At 34.4% G+C, this 16,315-nt stretch overlaps 1 pseudogene; it reads right to left on the reverse strand.

Annotated features, from left to right (window-relative positions):
• Positions 1-2,709: 2,709 nt before the first annotated feature.
• LOC124514169 (60S ribosomal protein L21-like) lies at positions 2,710-16,010 on the reverse strand (annotated as a pseudogene).
• Positions 16,011-16,315: the final 305 nt, after the last annotated feature.

Raw genomic sequence — 16,315 nt, forward strand, 5'->3', positions numbered from 1 at the left:
TTCAGAAGTGGGAACCAAAAGGAGAATAGCATCTGATAACAATAACACATAAGCACTAGTCTGAACTTGAACAACTTGTGTTACATCTGAGTGAAGAAAATATCTACTTAGTACAGAAGAAGTGTCATATGTGGTTTCAGAAAACCAACAAAAAACAAAGCTAACAGCAAGGGCTGTTAGCACAATCACAGCAATCCAGTATGGCTTCCTAAACTAATTTGTTGTTACCTGATGGAAAGGAACAAAACAAAAAAAGAATCTCCAGCATGTCACCTTTCATTAAAATTGTGTTTCTCTGAGATTTTGTTATTTGCAATTGCTCATCTGTTAAATTAAAACTTTTAATTCTTCACAGTTTGTCACCTTTTTAATTCTGGTCTGTTGACATGCACTTTTTTTTTTTAATATAAATCCAAAGAAAGTTCAAAATGCAATTTGAAAGCAAATTAGCAATTTTGCTGGCTGCTAAAAAAAAGAAAGCTTCATGCTTCATCTGTATTGTTTTAAGTATGCTTTAAAAAATGAACCAGCCATACAAAGAGGTTGTTCATCTGTTTCTTTCCTAAACAACTGCAACGTTAGCCAATGTAATGGGGTTGCTAGTAGTTTAAAGGTCTTTCCCTGTCATTTCTTCTCTTTTGTTCTATTTCAGAGGACATTGGTGATTGGAAATAAATACTTGAAGCAAACAAAAATAGGCAACAAAGAAATCTTGATATAGTAAGGAGCAGGACAAGCAAATAGAAAATAACAAAGATGTATAATAAAAAATATGAAATGAAATAACATATATTAAGCTAAACAAAAATAGAAAGGTAGATACAGGATATTTCTAGGGAGTTTAGAAGATTACAGAATAACAAATGCTCAAGACACATGAAAAATATTCAGCATCACTAATAATGAAATAAATGTAAATTAAAATCAAATGGTGAAACTTGGTTTGGCGAAATTTTTAAAAGTTAAGGGGCAACAGTGCCAAGAGTGTGGATTTTATTTATTTATTTATTTTTTTAATTTTTTTTTTTCAACGTTTATTTATTTTTGGGACAGAGAGAGACAGAGCATGAACGGGGGAGGGGCAGAGAGAGAGGGAGACACAGAATCGGAAACAGGCTCCAGGCTCTGAGCCATCAACCCAGAGCCCGACGCGGGGCTCGAACTCACGGACCGCGAGATCGTGACCTGGCTGAAGTCGGACGCTTAACCGACTGCGCCACCCAGGCGCCCCAAGAGTGTGGATTTTAAAAATGAGATCTTTTTTGTACTGTTGATGAGAATCTGGGTTGCTGCAACATTTTTGCAGAGTTTATCAACAGTTAGGAATATATTCCTGGAAAAATACAATGATTCATATGCATATGTTCAGTGTAGCATTGCTTGAAATCTCAAGAGGAGATCTGTGGAGTAATACTTAAAAAATGTAATATAAATAGTAGGTAGTGCTTCCCCTCCCTTTTTAAAATAAGTTGCCTCTGTGTATGATCTTAGAAAATGTCCGTCATCAAGTAATAATAGAATCAAATTGCAGACCTGTAGGTATGCATGTGTTTGTATGTGTATATGTGTTATGTATATATATGGTTGTTAGAACTACAGTGCATATAAAGTACCGAGTACATTTGAAAAAAAAAAAAACAGAACAAAGAATCAATAAATATTCACCACCAGCGTGAGTGTTGCTTGTGCCACTCCTACCACCTACCACCACCTGGAATTGACCAGGGGCCTGTCAGACACATGCATCCTAGCAGGAGCTGATTTAGGAATTACTTAACAGAAGAAAATTGCAATTTGTGTTAAGGTTATGTACAGAGACAGAAGGCTCAGAAATATTGTGTGGAAAAGAGCTCAAGGACAGAGAGAGTTCAGCGCATTGAATCATCCCCGAGAGCGATGTTATTTTAACCCTTTTGAGCCGGCTCTTTTTCATTCTCTTGGGCATTTTCAGTGCTACTGACAGGCGACATGTGGCATTCACCTGCTATTTCCAAGCATCATACTGTATGTATAGGGTAGATAATAAAGTCATTCGCTTGATTTGAAACATTAGTCCAAACTTCACCCAGAAAATGATTCAGGAAGCTCCTTGGTACTTGCTCTGAGTTTCTTTCTTTCTTTCTCTTTCTTTCTTTCTTTCTTTCTTTCTTTCTTTCTTTCTTTCTTTCTTTTAATTTTTTTAACGTTTATTTATTATTGAGAGACAGAGAGAGAGAGAGACAGAGCATGAGCATGGGAGGGGCAGAGAGAGGGGAGACACAGAATCTAAAGCAGGCTCCAGGCTCTGAGCTGTCTGCACAGAGCCAGATGCAAGGCTTGAACTCACAAACCGTGAGATCATGACCTGAGCCCACGTTGGGTGCTTAACCAACTGAGCGACCCAGGTGCCCCAATTGCTTTGAGTTTCTAAGAGCTAGTTTGGTGCAGAGTGAGGGAACTAGGGACCTTTCTGTTGTATTCAGCCAGCAACTAAGCATTCCACTATGAGGCTATGTGTGTCTTTTGAGGAAAGAGTTATTAATTCTGAGGTTCTCTTAGGTCATGCACCCTGCAGGTCTGAGCCTTACCTCTACTGTTCCTCATCTCTTTCCATTTGGTGGTATGCAGACTTGTAGAAGAAGGTACCTTTGGGACCTCCCTCCATGAGTTTTTAAATTTATTTTATTTTAATTTTAATAGGCTTGAGGTCTTTTATTACTTTTTTTCCCCACATTTACCACGCCATGAATTCATAGGGAATGGGTTCCAGCAGCTCAGGCTCCTTTCCATTGGTTCTCACGAAGTGTGCTTCTCTGGGTGGAGTAGGCTGGCTCTTCATTTGAACCCAAGTACCTTTCTCGTTGGCTTTCCTCTTTTCCTCCTGATCATTTTCCTTCACATGCTTCAGGAAGCTATCTTGGCTCTTTGAGTGCTTAATAGGCTCAATACATGCATTAATTCTTTTGGCAAGAATCTTGCCCTTAACTTGTTTATTTACAAAAATGCCAACAGCATGCTGGGTAACATTGTAGACTCTTCCAGTTTTGCCATGATAACATTTGTGGGGCATTCCTTTTTGAACAGTGCCCATTCTCTTGATATCTCCAATATCACCTTTCTTATAGATTTGCGTGTATGTGGCCAACGCAACAAATCCATATTTTCTAAAAAGGCCTAAAGAACATATAGCAGGTACCTCTTCTCTTTCTTTTGTGTTTGTAATTTTGGCAAATTACTGGAAGATGGGGGTGCTGGCCAAAAAGCCCTCCATGAGTTTTAATCTTTCCCCCGTGGTAACAGTCAACACCAGAGAAGCTCCTTTCTCCAGGACCAGAGCCTGAGAGACTGTTGCTTTCTCATCCACAAATCTAAATCATTGACTGACTTGTGGGGCTCTTCCTTCACTATTGCTCTTAACCCTGGGAGACACATTTATTTTCTTCCTTCAAAGTCGATCAAATATCTCATTTTCATTATTCTTCTATAGCTATCATGCCATAACATGAACATTTAAAATAAATTGAACATGCTAATTGGGAATGTGACTCTCAGATAGCTCTTAATTTCCCACCAGTAAAATGATAAAGCACAATTGACAAAGGGAAGAGTGGGTTTCTGCAATTTGTGTTGTCAGGTTTCCAAGTAAGAGTGGAGGCTGATTTTAAAGTCAAGAATTAAAACATACGAAACATTTAAATATATGAGTTTGAATTTGACATTTTACTGTTCGTTCATGGTGGGCACATGTTGTAGCTAATTTTGTTTTAACCCAGGGTGAATGGAATTTGGTTTTTCAGTTTGCTGTATTGTGCTTCAAGCTATTTTGAGTTTTTATCTATAAGCATTTCTTTTGAGCATGCCCCGGACCCAACTGACATTGCACTGATATCCCGACATAATCATTGGGGGTGGGACAGACTGTAGGAGGTGTAGAGGAAAAAAAAAAGGGGGGGGTGTTTTTGAATCTCTCATTTTTTCTTGATTTTGGTTTCTCATTGTCTGCTTTTTAAAAATTTCTTACCAATAAGCTTACTATAATCTAGTTATTGTTTTGTTTTAAAGATGGGGCAAGAGCAAAATGAATGAGAGCCAATATTTTCTTTTTGTGAGGGCCTCCCGCACCCCATCCACTTCAACTTGGAACAGGGTGACTTGGAGACCGAGGGCTCTGAGCCTGAAGCTTTCACAGCATTGACACAGGATTGAAGGACTTGGGGGAAGGAGAAAATTGGACCCTGAGAATCTGTCCAGCTTTTGTTCAAACAATCAATGAGAAAGATACTGGCCTTTTATGTTCTCAGCAGTCTCTTTTGAACAAACAGAGGCTGTCAGACTTCTGATTTTTTTTTTTACCTTGTTGATTTTCTTTTCTGAAAAAATGGTGCAGTACAAATAAGAGAAAATTCTCAAAGACAAGTCGGATACTGGAGTCAGTACTGCCATCAAGGCACTGATACCAAGGCTCTGGGTGAGTGTGTTCGATGTCACAGGAAGAAGGAAAAATAGAAGTACTGTGATTTGACCTTCCTGAATAAACACACAACACAATTTGAAGACCTAGTTGGACTATTTTTAGCAAAATAAGTTTTACATGGTAATAATGCATTCATAGTTAATGTTGAATAGAAATGTGACCTTTTTGCTGTCAGTTATTTTGCTTACAAGCTATATTGCAGCACTTTGTAAAGTATCTATTTATAAACTGATACATCTGACATTGAGTTGCCCTTTTATTTACTTATTTACTTTGGTTCAGGCACTAAATAAGAAAAACAAATCAGTTTTTGTTTCTTTACTAACTTAGGGTATGATAAGGTTGGTAAACTTTAGTTCAAGCTAATTTTACCAATGATACTGCACTTTTAAGATCTATGGTTATTCTAGTGGAAAATTGGTTGTAATAAGGTAAATATTTATAGGCACCCAGACTTTTTAGAACTACTCATTTTTATGTTTGCCTTTCCGACTAGTCACATATTCTATACATACTATTTTACAATTATTTATTCTTTGTTTTCCGTATATGTGTAGAGAACACTGGGCTAAAAACTTAAGTGAATGTATGACCACAGTCCAAATAGATTTATGGGCTAAGAGCTCTCTGAAGAAGCTGTTCTGTCTATAAAATGGAGAGGGTAATATTCTGAAGATACAGATTAATGCATGAAAATATTTTAACCTAAAGTATAATAATGTAACATTTTTAAGGCAGTTAAAAGACTGGTGAAATATGTATTTGTATTTCATTCAAAAGGACATCCTATGTGAACATCAAGGTTTTATGTGTGTGTGTGTGTGTGTGTGTCTATGTGTATAAATGTATATATGCACATGTATATAAAACAATGTATATATCTGCATATAATTTATGATTGTAGATCGCCATGTACACTTAAGAAAAATCATATGTGTCAAATATGTCTATGTGATTCTAACTTAATTTGAGTTTACTTATGTAGGTGAGTGTGTATTTATATATTCACTTACTCTTAAGAATATGTTTTTCTGGAACTTTTCCTGTATGTTGGTACTTACAGATGTTGTGGCCTAAGCATATTGTGATAGATTTTATTAAGGTGTGGTATTGAGAGGTATGGTAGAAATAGTACTGGATATAGAGTCAGAAAACTAGTTCTGAGTCATGGCTAGGTCAAATACTCTGAGACCTTTAAGAACTTAAATCACTCTTCTGCAATCTATTGGTAATCTAATAGGTAAATCTATTACCTAGTATACAGAGCTATTGGAAAGTTTAAATGTGATTATTCTAATGAAGGTGCTTTATAAGACCAAAAGTGCCATAATGCCACTTATTATCTCTATACCATTGTTTCTATGGCAAGTTTTAGGAATGGTGAGTGAGGATATGTGACATGGTAGTACCTAGAGTAGGGTAAAGGGGGCAATACTTTAAGGAGTGAGGATTTATGTACGTCCTCTTCTGGAGGGCAGAGTCTCTACTAAATTATTCATAATTCTCATTCATGGGAGACTTTTTCCCCCGTTGACTTGCTTATTCATTTCACAATTCATAATAGTATGAACGCTTGGATATTTATTTCATTATATGTTATAATCCAATGTAATTTATTTTCTTGCTCCATTTGTTCCAGTTCCAGCATTGGGGAACTCTTTCAGTTAGCCTTTACCTATTATTGTGTGGTTTCTTTTCTCTTCCCTCCCTCCCTCCTTCTCTTTCCTTCTTTCCTTCCTTCCTTCCTTCCTTCCTTCCTTCCATATTTCTTTTGCATTTTTTACTTTTGGCACTACAAGATGTTCCAGAATCTTCTTGTATATTTCCTGTGCCTGACCTAGAATCTGCTATTTCTCCAAAAAGCTGTAGTTCCCTCTATCAGAGAATGGTGTTAGAAACCAAGATCTGGGTGCTAGGTATCCTTGTTAAATCGAGGTGAAGCTGCATCTAGGCCCTCTTGGCTGGCCACAAAGCATATATGTGTGCATCTCTGCCAATTTATAAATATTTCTCTATATAACCCAGTGTATCTATATTAAGTTAAACATGGTATTTTCAACTTTAATCCATTATCACATAGATTATTCTAGTCCCCTCCTCTTCCTTATCTGTTAGCTCCAACTCCAATAATGAGAAGCCTGGCTCCCACCATTTACTATGAGTTTACTCAGTTGTTCAGTTCGGGTGTACGTGTGTAGCAGTATCAAAATTGTTAACCCATTTCTGTTAATTTTTCTGCCACTGGATAAAGATGTTCAGATTTCTTCCTACGTTTAATCTTTTACATTCTTATCCAGTCACTTGTTTAGCTCTCTTCTCTCTTTGCTCTACTACTATCTTTGGCTTCACCTTAAAAATCCTCTAAATACCCTTCCTCCCCATTTACATATAATTTCTCCAATTAATAAGTTTTAATTGTTAATGTTTATTTATTTACCTTTAGTGAGAGGGAGGGAAAGAGAGAGGAGAGAGAGAGAGAAGAAGACAGAGAGTCCCAAGCAGGCTCTGTGCTGTCAGCATAGAGCCTGACCCAGGGCTCAATCTCACAAACCATAGGATCGTTACTTGAACCAGGATCAAGAGTCGGTCACTTAACAGACTAAGCCACTAGGCACCCCTCCAATTAATAAGTTTTAGTTTTGTAAGATTATGTCAAGCTGTTCGGCTGTCTTTTTTTAACAGGTCTCGATTACAAGGAACTATTCATTTAGTTAGTATTACTCCAGAATAAATCATGAAGAAAATAAAATATTAATCATTTACTAATTTTGAACCATCGGGTGCTCTTAAGATAAATTTTGATATTAAAGCAATATTATAATTAATATGCATACAGAAATATACTTAAATTGTTTTTATTTCTTTGATTATATACTTTGAGTACAAACTGCTTCTGTTTGCCAACAATAGAAAAAAATTAGGGGGTGTATTTGGCATTGAGAAGAATTATAACCCCTATTAACTGGATCAGAGACTGTATGAAGGTATGAAATATGATGTTGTTTGTAATGCCTTTTTTTGCCTGTGGAAATGGGAACATAAGATGGTTTTTGGAACACCTGAAGAAATATTTCATTGCATAGCTTTAGGGAAAACAGGAACAATACAGAATATTTATTATATAAATAGTCTTTGTGCAAGATCCCACAGAATCTGTGTTCTAGGTATAACAGAGGTGTCGTCCCATTAAAAAGGAAAGCTACAACAGTAGCAAAAGAATTGAAAATTTGTCGGGAAATATATGCTTACATGAGACAAGAGTATAGTCATTCCATATATGTATTCATTTATTGACTCCTGCTAGTCATTTTCACACATGTGAATTTCCATGCTCCTGTTTTTAGGCACATATGTGTAAATAATTGGTTCTCAAAATATTCAACATCTAGCAGTATCCCTACAATGCACAGCACAGCCCTCCACAGAAAGGAACTACCCAGTTCAAAATGTCCATAATGCTGAGGTTGAAAAACTCTGGTCTAAAAAATGGGTATGCAGTACTGTTCATACTGTTGAAAACGCTGAGCATATGTAGATACACATTTAATTGGTGCAATGGCTTCTGACACCAATTATGCAGAGTTAGGCTTAACTTTAAAGGTTAAGGACATTGTTCTTACTTTAGACACTAGTCACGAGTTCCAGAGTCCCCAGGCCGGTTGTACCTCTAACCAGCAGGCTACAAATTTGGGGGTCCTTCCTTACCCCCTCAGGGTTTGATAATTCACTAGAACAACTCACAAAACTCAGGAAAACATTATGCTTCTGCTTTAAAGTTTTATTATAGCCAAATAGTACAAATCAGAACCAATCAAAAGAAGACTCACAAAGGGTGAGATCTGAGGGGTCCCAGACACGAAGCTTCCATGTTCTCTCCCTTTGTTATGATATGTCAACATGTGAAACTACACAGAGGACTGCCAACCAAGAATGCTTACCTGACCTTGATGTCCAGAGCTTTCATTGGGTTTTCATTACGCAGGTATGACTGATTGAACCATTGGCTATGTGACTGAACTCAACCTCTCCCTCCCTCTGCTTCCTGGACATCAGGCTCATATCACATGGCTTAAACCACTATTACTCCGATCACACATTGATCTTGCTGGCATGGCCGACCTGCAAACTGAATCACTTCTTATACATAAACATAAACTATCTAGGGGTCCTCAGTGATTCACTTCATTAGCATATATTATCAGGTTCCACCATGAATAACAAAGACACTCCTATCTGAGAAATACCAAGGATTTAGAGACCCTCTCCCTGAAACCAGGGACAAAGACCAGCCAAATTCTTTGTTACATAGGAATTGGTTTAGAAAATAGATGAATGTATAATGGTGAAATAACATGATTATAATCTTGATATTTATCAAATACATTTTCCAATACTGAATTTGACAAATACAGACAGGAAGCAGCCAATTGATATGTATAAAAAATGTAAATAGGAAAAAATTGTATTTTCATTTAGGGAAGAGGATGAATTGAGAGTAGACCTAAAAATATATTAACTGGGATATTAATCTATAAGTTTTTATCTCTAGGAAGACAAAATTGAAATAGTTTAAATGTAATTCAGGGAATTTATATTTATTTGAAGAATTTTTTCTGACAATAGGTATATATTACTGAAATTACTATTTGAGGTAAGTGATTTTGAAATCTACAGAAACTATATTTATGTATATTAGAGGACATAGAAATGCAATAAAAAGGACATTTACAAGACCTAAGGAATAGAAGATTTAGAACAAAATAAGATGTTGATCAATTCTCTTTATCAAACGTCAGGATATATAATACTCAGGTATTAACTGCTGAGGTACGCAGATTATGAAACATTATAATTGCTAAAGTACATAAAGGAAAAACAGTATGCCTAAACTGAGAGAGCTTATTTGTGTTAACTTAGAATAGATGAGATATTTGTGAAAATAATTTCAGTAGAAGGTAGAATATGAGGTTTAGTTTCAGAGAGATGCATGCAAAAAGTGTATGAGACCAGAAAGGAGGAAGAAAGTAAGTTGCAAATAAACAGAAGCCTATATAACATACTGCTGTTGAAGGCTCATTAAAACAACCAAGGCAGAGTAGCAGCTTCCTAAAAAGAAAGCCATTAAGGCAAGGGACAGCACTGTGACATTTGGGAAGCAATATATCTTAAAGCGCTAGATCCAGTTCACCAAAATTTGAGGAAGAAACAATGGCTTTCTTTTGTAGCTATGGTTATAAAATCCGGGTGGGTGGGGGAAAGGACAGTGTTAAAGTTGAAAGAGTAAGACCAAGAAATGTGTCCTAGTGCACAGTGCACAAGAATAGGGACAGAAAAATAATCTAGCTTTTAAAGGAAGAACAAAAGAAATACAATGATTGATGAAAGAATAATGAAAAATTGAATAATGTATTATCATTTTTAAAAATTCTTATTTGTTTTACAGAAGAAAAATAGTAATGAATGTTTCTAAATATTTTTAATAAAATGTGTACTGTTCCTTTCAAAGTTCATTAAATGATGCCTTCAGTGTGATCCACTTTGACAGCTTCAAAAGAAAAGTAAATGTCTTCTCAAAGATCTTTCCTGCCTTCTGATTCTAGAACTTTGACCACTGTGAGTTTTCTTTATAGCCGTCAAATATTTTCTGGCCTACAAACAGAGAGGTGTAAGAGTTCTTTGGGAAGATGCACTATTCTCCACAAAAGATGTGCTTGGATGACATAATTCATGACATTTCTTTGACACATTGCACACCATTTTGAGTTTTAGTATGATTCATTTGTATGATGCAAAGGGAAGCAATCATCATTTGTTATTTATGGTTTGCTCTGTAATTACAATTGAAGTTACTTTTACATTGCATTTCTCATTTCTTAAAGTATCACTAGAACGTGGTAGTTAATAGATAAAAAGGTATAAGGCAAATAGCTGTACAATTCTTAATTTGCATTTGCTAATTTATTAGCATCCTTTGTAATGCCATTGTTCTTGCATTGGTTCATGTAAGCCAAACACAGCCTGTAATCAACAGGACACCACCCTGAACTCTGCATAAATCTTTACACAGATGCCTCCTACCAGTATCATCTCCTAGGTCTGAGAACATACTTCTCTCTAAATGTATGAAAAAATATCACCATCAAGACTTTACAAAACTGCTCTCTGCTTTCATTTGTTTTTAAGGAAAGCCATACTTTATGAATTTAAATTAGTTGCCCTATCAGAAGAATATCTAGGGGCACCTGGGTGGCTCAGTCAGTTGAGCATCTGACTTCAGCTCAGGTCATGATCTTGCAATTCGTGAGTTTGAACCCCACATCGGGCTCATGGCTGTCAAGGCAGAGCCCACTTTGGATCCTTTGTCTGTCTGTCTCTCTCTTTGCCCCTCCCCTGCTTGCATACTTCAGCTCTCTTTCTCTCTTAAAAATAAATAATCTTAAAAAAAAGAATATCTAAAGCAATTTGAACACCCGATAGCAGAGAAATATGACTATGGAGAGGCGCTGTGGCCATCCATTAACACATATTAAGATGGTTAACTTTTTGATAAAAGGCAAGTAAGTTTTATCGAGAGTATAGATAAAGTAATGACTGTAGTGGATGGCCCATGCCTTCCTGTGAGTAGTGTTAATAAGGGAATTGGAAAGTTGGGGAAGAGTAATGTGAGAATCTAATATTCCCATACCCTGATTTGACTCTTGACTCATCCTATCAAAAACTCTATTGGAATGTTAAAGGTATAGGCAGGGAAACTTGGAAATCATATAGTCCAAGCCTCGCTTTCCAGGTGGGTGTCTCTCAAAGATAATTATTTGAGAAGCGTGTCTTGAATCAACAAATGAATGAGGTAACAGAGACAGTCTAAGTAGATATAGTAGAATTTTATGGCTAGTTTCTAAGCAAATTAGAATCTATGTCTTCTGACACTTATATAGTGTTTTTCCCATTACATCATTCTTTCTTGATTTCATACTAAATCTCCTAGTAAATAGTTGTTGATGTGCATATGTATTGAATTATTAACTGAAAATATAGTTTTATAACACTTTGTTTTGGAATGGAGTAATTCACATGGTCTGTAACCTACGTTTCCCTTCTTATCAAATGGATAATATCTATCCCAACTTTTATTAAACATACAAATATGCTTGTGTACCCAAAAGGACATGGGCAAAGATATCAACAAAGACTTCTGTAAATAGTGGGATTTAGGAAGATTTTGTATGATTATGAATATGTTCATTTAAAAATATTTATTTAAAGTTATTTTTAGGGCATTTATAATGAATATAATGGTAGTATTAGTATAATTAATAATTACAACAATATATGAATATACAACATGATAGTATAATAATATCATATTATTATTATATTATATATTATATATAAATATATATAAATTATATGTATATAAATTATATATAATATTATATAATAATCACAATATATATTATATATTATATATTATATAATAATAATCACAATATATAATATAAATAAGTATCGCTATTATTATATATTAATATAATTAATAATATAATACAACCTAAAATAATTATTTAAATTATTTTTAAATATTTATGACTAGAAAATATAGGAGACATACATGATCATATTGGCAGTGTTTATTATCAAAATGTGAGACTGTGAAAAATGTTGCAGTCTTTCATCTGCATTTAGTGTTGTCTATAATGCATAATCATTACTCTTAATTTGTAAACCATATTAGTTATTGATTTTCAAAAATGTAATGATATACACAAATAATTAAAAATTCAAATTCTATTAAAAGATGCATAGTAAAAATATAAATATTTTTTGACCCCTGTCTTCAACACTCCAGGTCCTATCCCTAAAGAGAACTGTTGCTTCTTATTTTATATAGGTAATCTGCGTGTGTGTGTGTGTGTGTGTGTGTGTGTGTGTGTGCATGTGCGTGCACTCAGGTGCCTCTATAGCTATGACTATGTGTATAATTGATATCATTTGTAGATATATAAAATATTTCTGAATATAAGTATATGGCATAAATATCCATTCCTCCTTTCTCCTTTGTTTTATACAAATAGTAGTACCTTAGTTTACTTATTCTTTAGTGTGTGTATGTATGCATATTTTATATGTATATATCTAAATACATGTCTATTATATATATTTGTATATATTAATTTAATATTTTCTCCTGGGGATAATTTCACAACAGTCTTTGCATATATTCCTCATTCTCTGTAAACACTACATAGCAATTTGTTGTCTGGATGTGTCATAATGAGTGCATTTGAGTGCTCCTGATGAAACTAAGTCGTTTGCAATATTTCATTATTGCAACTAATAAGCCAATAAACATACTTGTTTTAATTTGCTTTGGCAGAATAGTCAACAGAAAATTGTAGATAATTACAATTTTTTTCTGTTTACATTCTTATAATTTTCTTCAACAAACATATACTCATTTCAAAATTTTAGTTACATTAAGAAGGAAAAACACTGCTAAAAACCTTATATGTAGGTGTATTAACAATATTTTACATTTGTTTTGGTCTTAGAGGTTCTAGAGTCTTTCCCACACATTTTTTACATTTAAATGGGAAACTAATGAAAATACAAATTTTTCTCATGGAAGGTTTTAAAGTATTGGCTTAATAGTTGTAACAGGATCAGGTAATAAAATGCTGCTATCCTCCTCTTGTAGGAGGATAAAATCCTACAAATAGTACTAACATTTGTTTGTTCCCCTTTGTATTAGCATATTTTATGTATGTGTACTTTAGTGTTTTTATCATTTATTTTTCTCTTAAGGTATAAATATACATTTTCAACCATTATCTATTAAGATACCTCTTTTTAATTGGGGCCCAGCCACTGTAAAAAGAAAACCTTTTTATTTTTGTTGCATTAATTAAAAAAAAAACAACAAAATTTATTTCCCTTACTCTTTAGGATTACTTTTTTTTAGAATGATTTGTAAAAGCTTCTAGGAAATCAGATCATATTGTGACAGACAAAGCAGAAGATGTCTGAGTTTGCTCAAAACTATGAAAAATGAGAACCTTCTCTTAGCACATTTCAATTTCAATATGCTTCTATTCTAGTGGTTTTACTAAAGCTTTTTTTGAGCATTCAGTTTGGAATCCAAGCCCACCCACCTTATACCTACCCCTTTTTAATCACTTCATATTCCTCGACTGCTCCTCAGAACTCAAAAATGGACTTACCCAAATCTGATCCTTGACATTTAGAACCAAGGTTGATGCCGATTATGAGTTCAGTTAGTGTTTAATCATTGATACTATTCTGTTGTGCTCAGTAGAGAATTTTTCTTCCAAACCTTACTGTGTACCACACCTAAAAATAACAATATAAGCACGTAAATTATCAATTAAGAAAATCTAAACCACATAGCTAACTAATAGGATCCTCAAGTTGGCAGAGGAGACTATTCTTTGATCTAATTGTGGAGCAGTTCACAGATGCTAATGCAGGTAATCACACATTTAAAATTTCTTATTTTTTTCCCCCTGAGAGAGACAATCACATTGAATTCACCCTCCCAACGTTGAAGGTAAAGGTAAATGATTTCCACAATTGAAGAAGTAAGAACAATCACTTTAGAAATTTCCTCTCAGCGGTTCTTTACTGCAAGGCTTAATTCCTGTAGAAAACTTTATAATTGTCAGTCTCTCCAATCTGCTTTCAAACATTCCTAATTTTACTTGGTTTTCAATACAAGGTGATGATTTATTTAAGGTCTTATATAGTCCTAGTTTATTCATATGTGTGAATTTTGTTCACAAAGGGAATTTCATTAAATTTGGTCAAAATATATGTACATCAAAACCAAAGTCGTCCATACCTAGATTTGCTCTGCTTCTTCTGTAGGAAGAAGCTTGAGATGAAGGTCAGTTTAGCAGGTACTGTGATGCAAAAACAAAATAGCCCCAAACAAAACAAACAAAACACTAGTCTTTCACAAACTTGATGCATTGTCATTCAAATTTGTCATTCTAATGGCTAGATTTATAAGCACTGCAATTTTATTTGACAGATAATTTTTGGAACTACAATGCATGCACAAAAAATTTGATTGTTATTCTTTAGCAGAAATAATTTTGTTACCACCTTTAACAGAATCTCATTACAGAATGCCTTTGGGGAAAGGGTGGGTCAGATAGGAATAAAATGAAGAAAACAGAAACACTTTCTTAAAGTAATACAAGGAATAAATCTAAAAGTTTATCATTGTATTATAACACTATTTGGGGATATCAAAAACGTTTATGACATGCACATTTAATTCCTTTTTGATAAGATATTGAACAAGCGGTTTTATCCCAGTGACTAAATTACATACATCAAATCGTCATACTACTTTTAGAGATCAAGCAGAGCTAGAGACACAAAAGACTTTATATTACTAAGATTATAAGTATTTATTTAAAGAACTTCACACAGTCACCTAAAAGCAAAAGAATTGTTGTGATGATGAATAATCCACAATACTTTATTGAATTAAAAAAAATTAGATTTATATGCTATGCTGAGTGCTATTCTACAATGTAAAATAATGTAACAAAGTAATATAAAAGTTAACCTTTCTGAGAAGCTATAGTGGTGTTTATTTGTAATAAATTACACATTACATAATTACAGGGTTGTCTGGTGGTACCAGCTTACACATAATTAATTGAATAATAGTTGTTTTGCAAAGTAGATAACCAATTTAAAAATGGCTAATAGACCAATAAAAGTAAACACGTAACAGGCAAATCTCTATAAATCAACAGAAAATTTCATCCAACTTGCACAAGACCTAGTATTCAATTCATGCTGGGGAAGGTATAGAAAAGTACAATACAGATTACAACATATTCCAAACTGTGTGTCACAGAGTAAATATTTATGTTTAAGAACGAGGGAAATCCAGGGTGAAAACATGTTTTGGAAAAGTTGAAAAATTAATTTTTAAATGTTAGTTGGTATGCAAGATGCAAAGGATGAATACAGAAATATGAGAATCTTCTTCCAGTTAATGCCGTAAAATATCTTGAACACATCAAATGTAGTACATATGCACAAGCAAATAGAAATCATAAAACATTATGTTACCAATTAAGTAAAATATATCAAGAGAAGTATATTTGACATGTAACCAGTAAATTATGTAAAAATAGATGGCTGAATGGAAATTTAAATATCAGCTATTAAATTAAAAATTAATGTGCTATAATTCTGCAAATATATAAAGTAAACCTTAATCACCAGAGAGTTACTGAGTAGTTGCCTTTTTATTGCGGTCCTTCTCTAGCAGGAACAGTATTGGCTGAGGAAACACTAGCTACAGTAAATAGTAAATCTCACCATTTCTATCACTTAGCCAGTGGAGATCCCTTTCTCACACAGGTAAGGACAAGTGAGGGTATTCATCAGCTTTCTGGTATTCGTCTGGGTATTCGTCAGCATCAGCTTTCTTCTTATGATTTGACTGTCGTCTAGTGTGTCGGGGTCCTCTGAATGCAGAGAGTACATAGGGAGGATAAGGTGGGAAGCCACGCATGCCCGCAGTTCTTAATTGCCTCAGCCCTAAAACAATACAAATCACTTTCTCCCATATTCCACTGGTGAGGGTTTAGAATTGTAACCCTAGCTTGGGTAGCTGCTTCCTAGCAAGGACTCTAGTATGCAAAGGGAAGCACCAGTTTTACTGGGCAGTTAGTCATTTCTCCACCAGAATGCAATAGAGCCAAGTTTATATTCCGTGTAGAGATAATTAGGATAAAAATTGCAAATCTTTAGAAAAATTTTGAAGTAAAGGTTTCTTAATTCATTACACACACACACACCCCCTAGTAAATGCCTCTT

The sequence above is a fragment of the Lynx rufus genome, unplaced genomic scaffold (assembly GCF_022079265.1).
Source record: "Lynx rufus isolate CCGP_SWC_20201006 ecotype Redwood Valley unplaced genomic scaffold, mLynRuf1.p SCAF_2, whole genome shotgun sequence".
Classification (NCBI taxonomy): domain Eukaryota; kingdom Metazoa; phylum Chordata; class Mammalia; order Carnivora; family Felidae; genus Lynx; species Lynx rufus.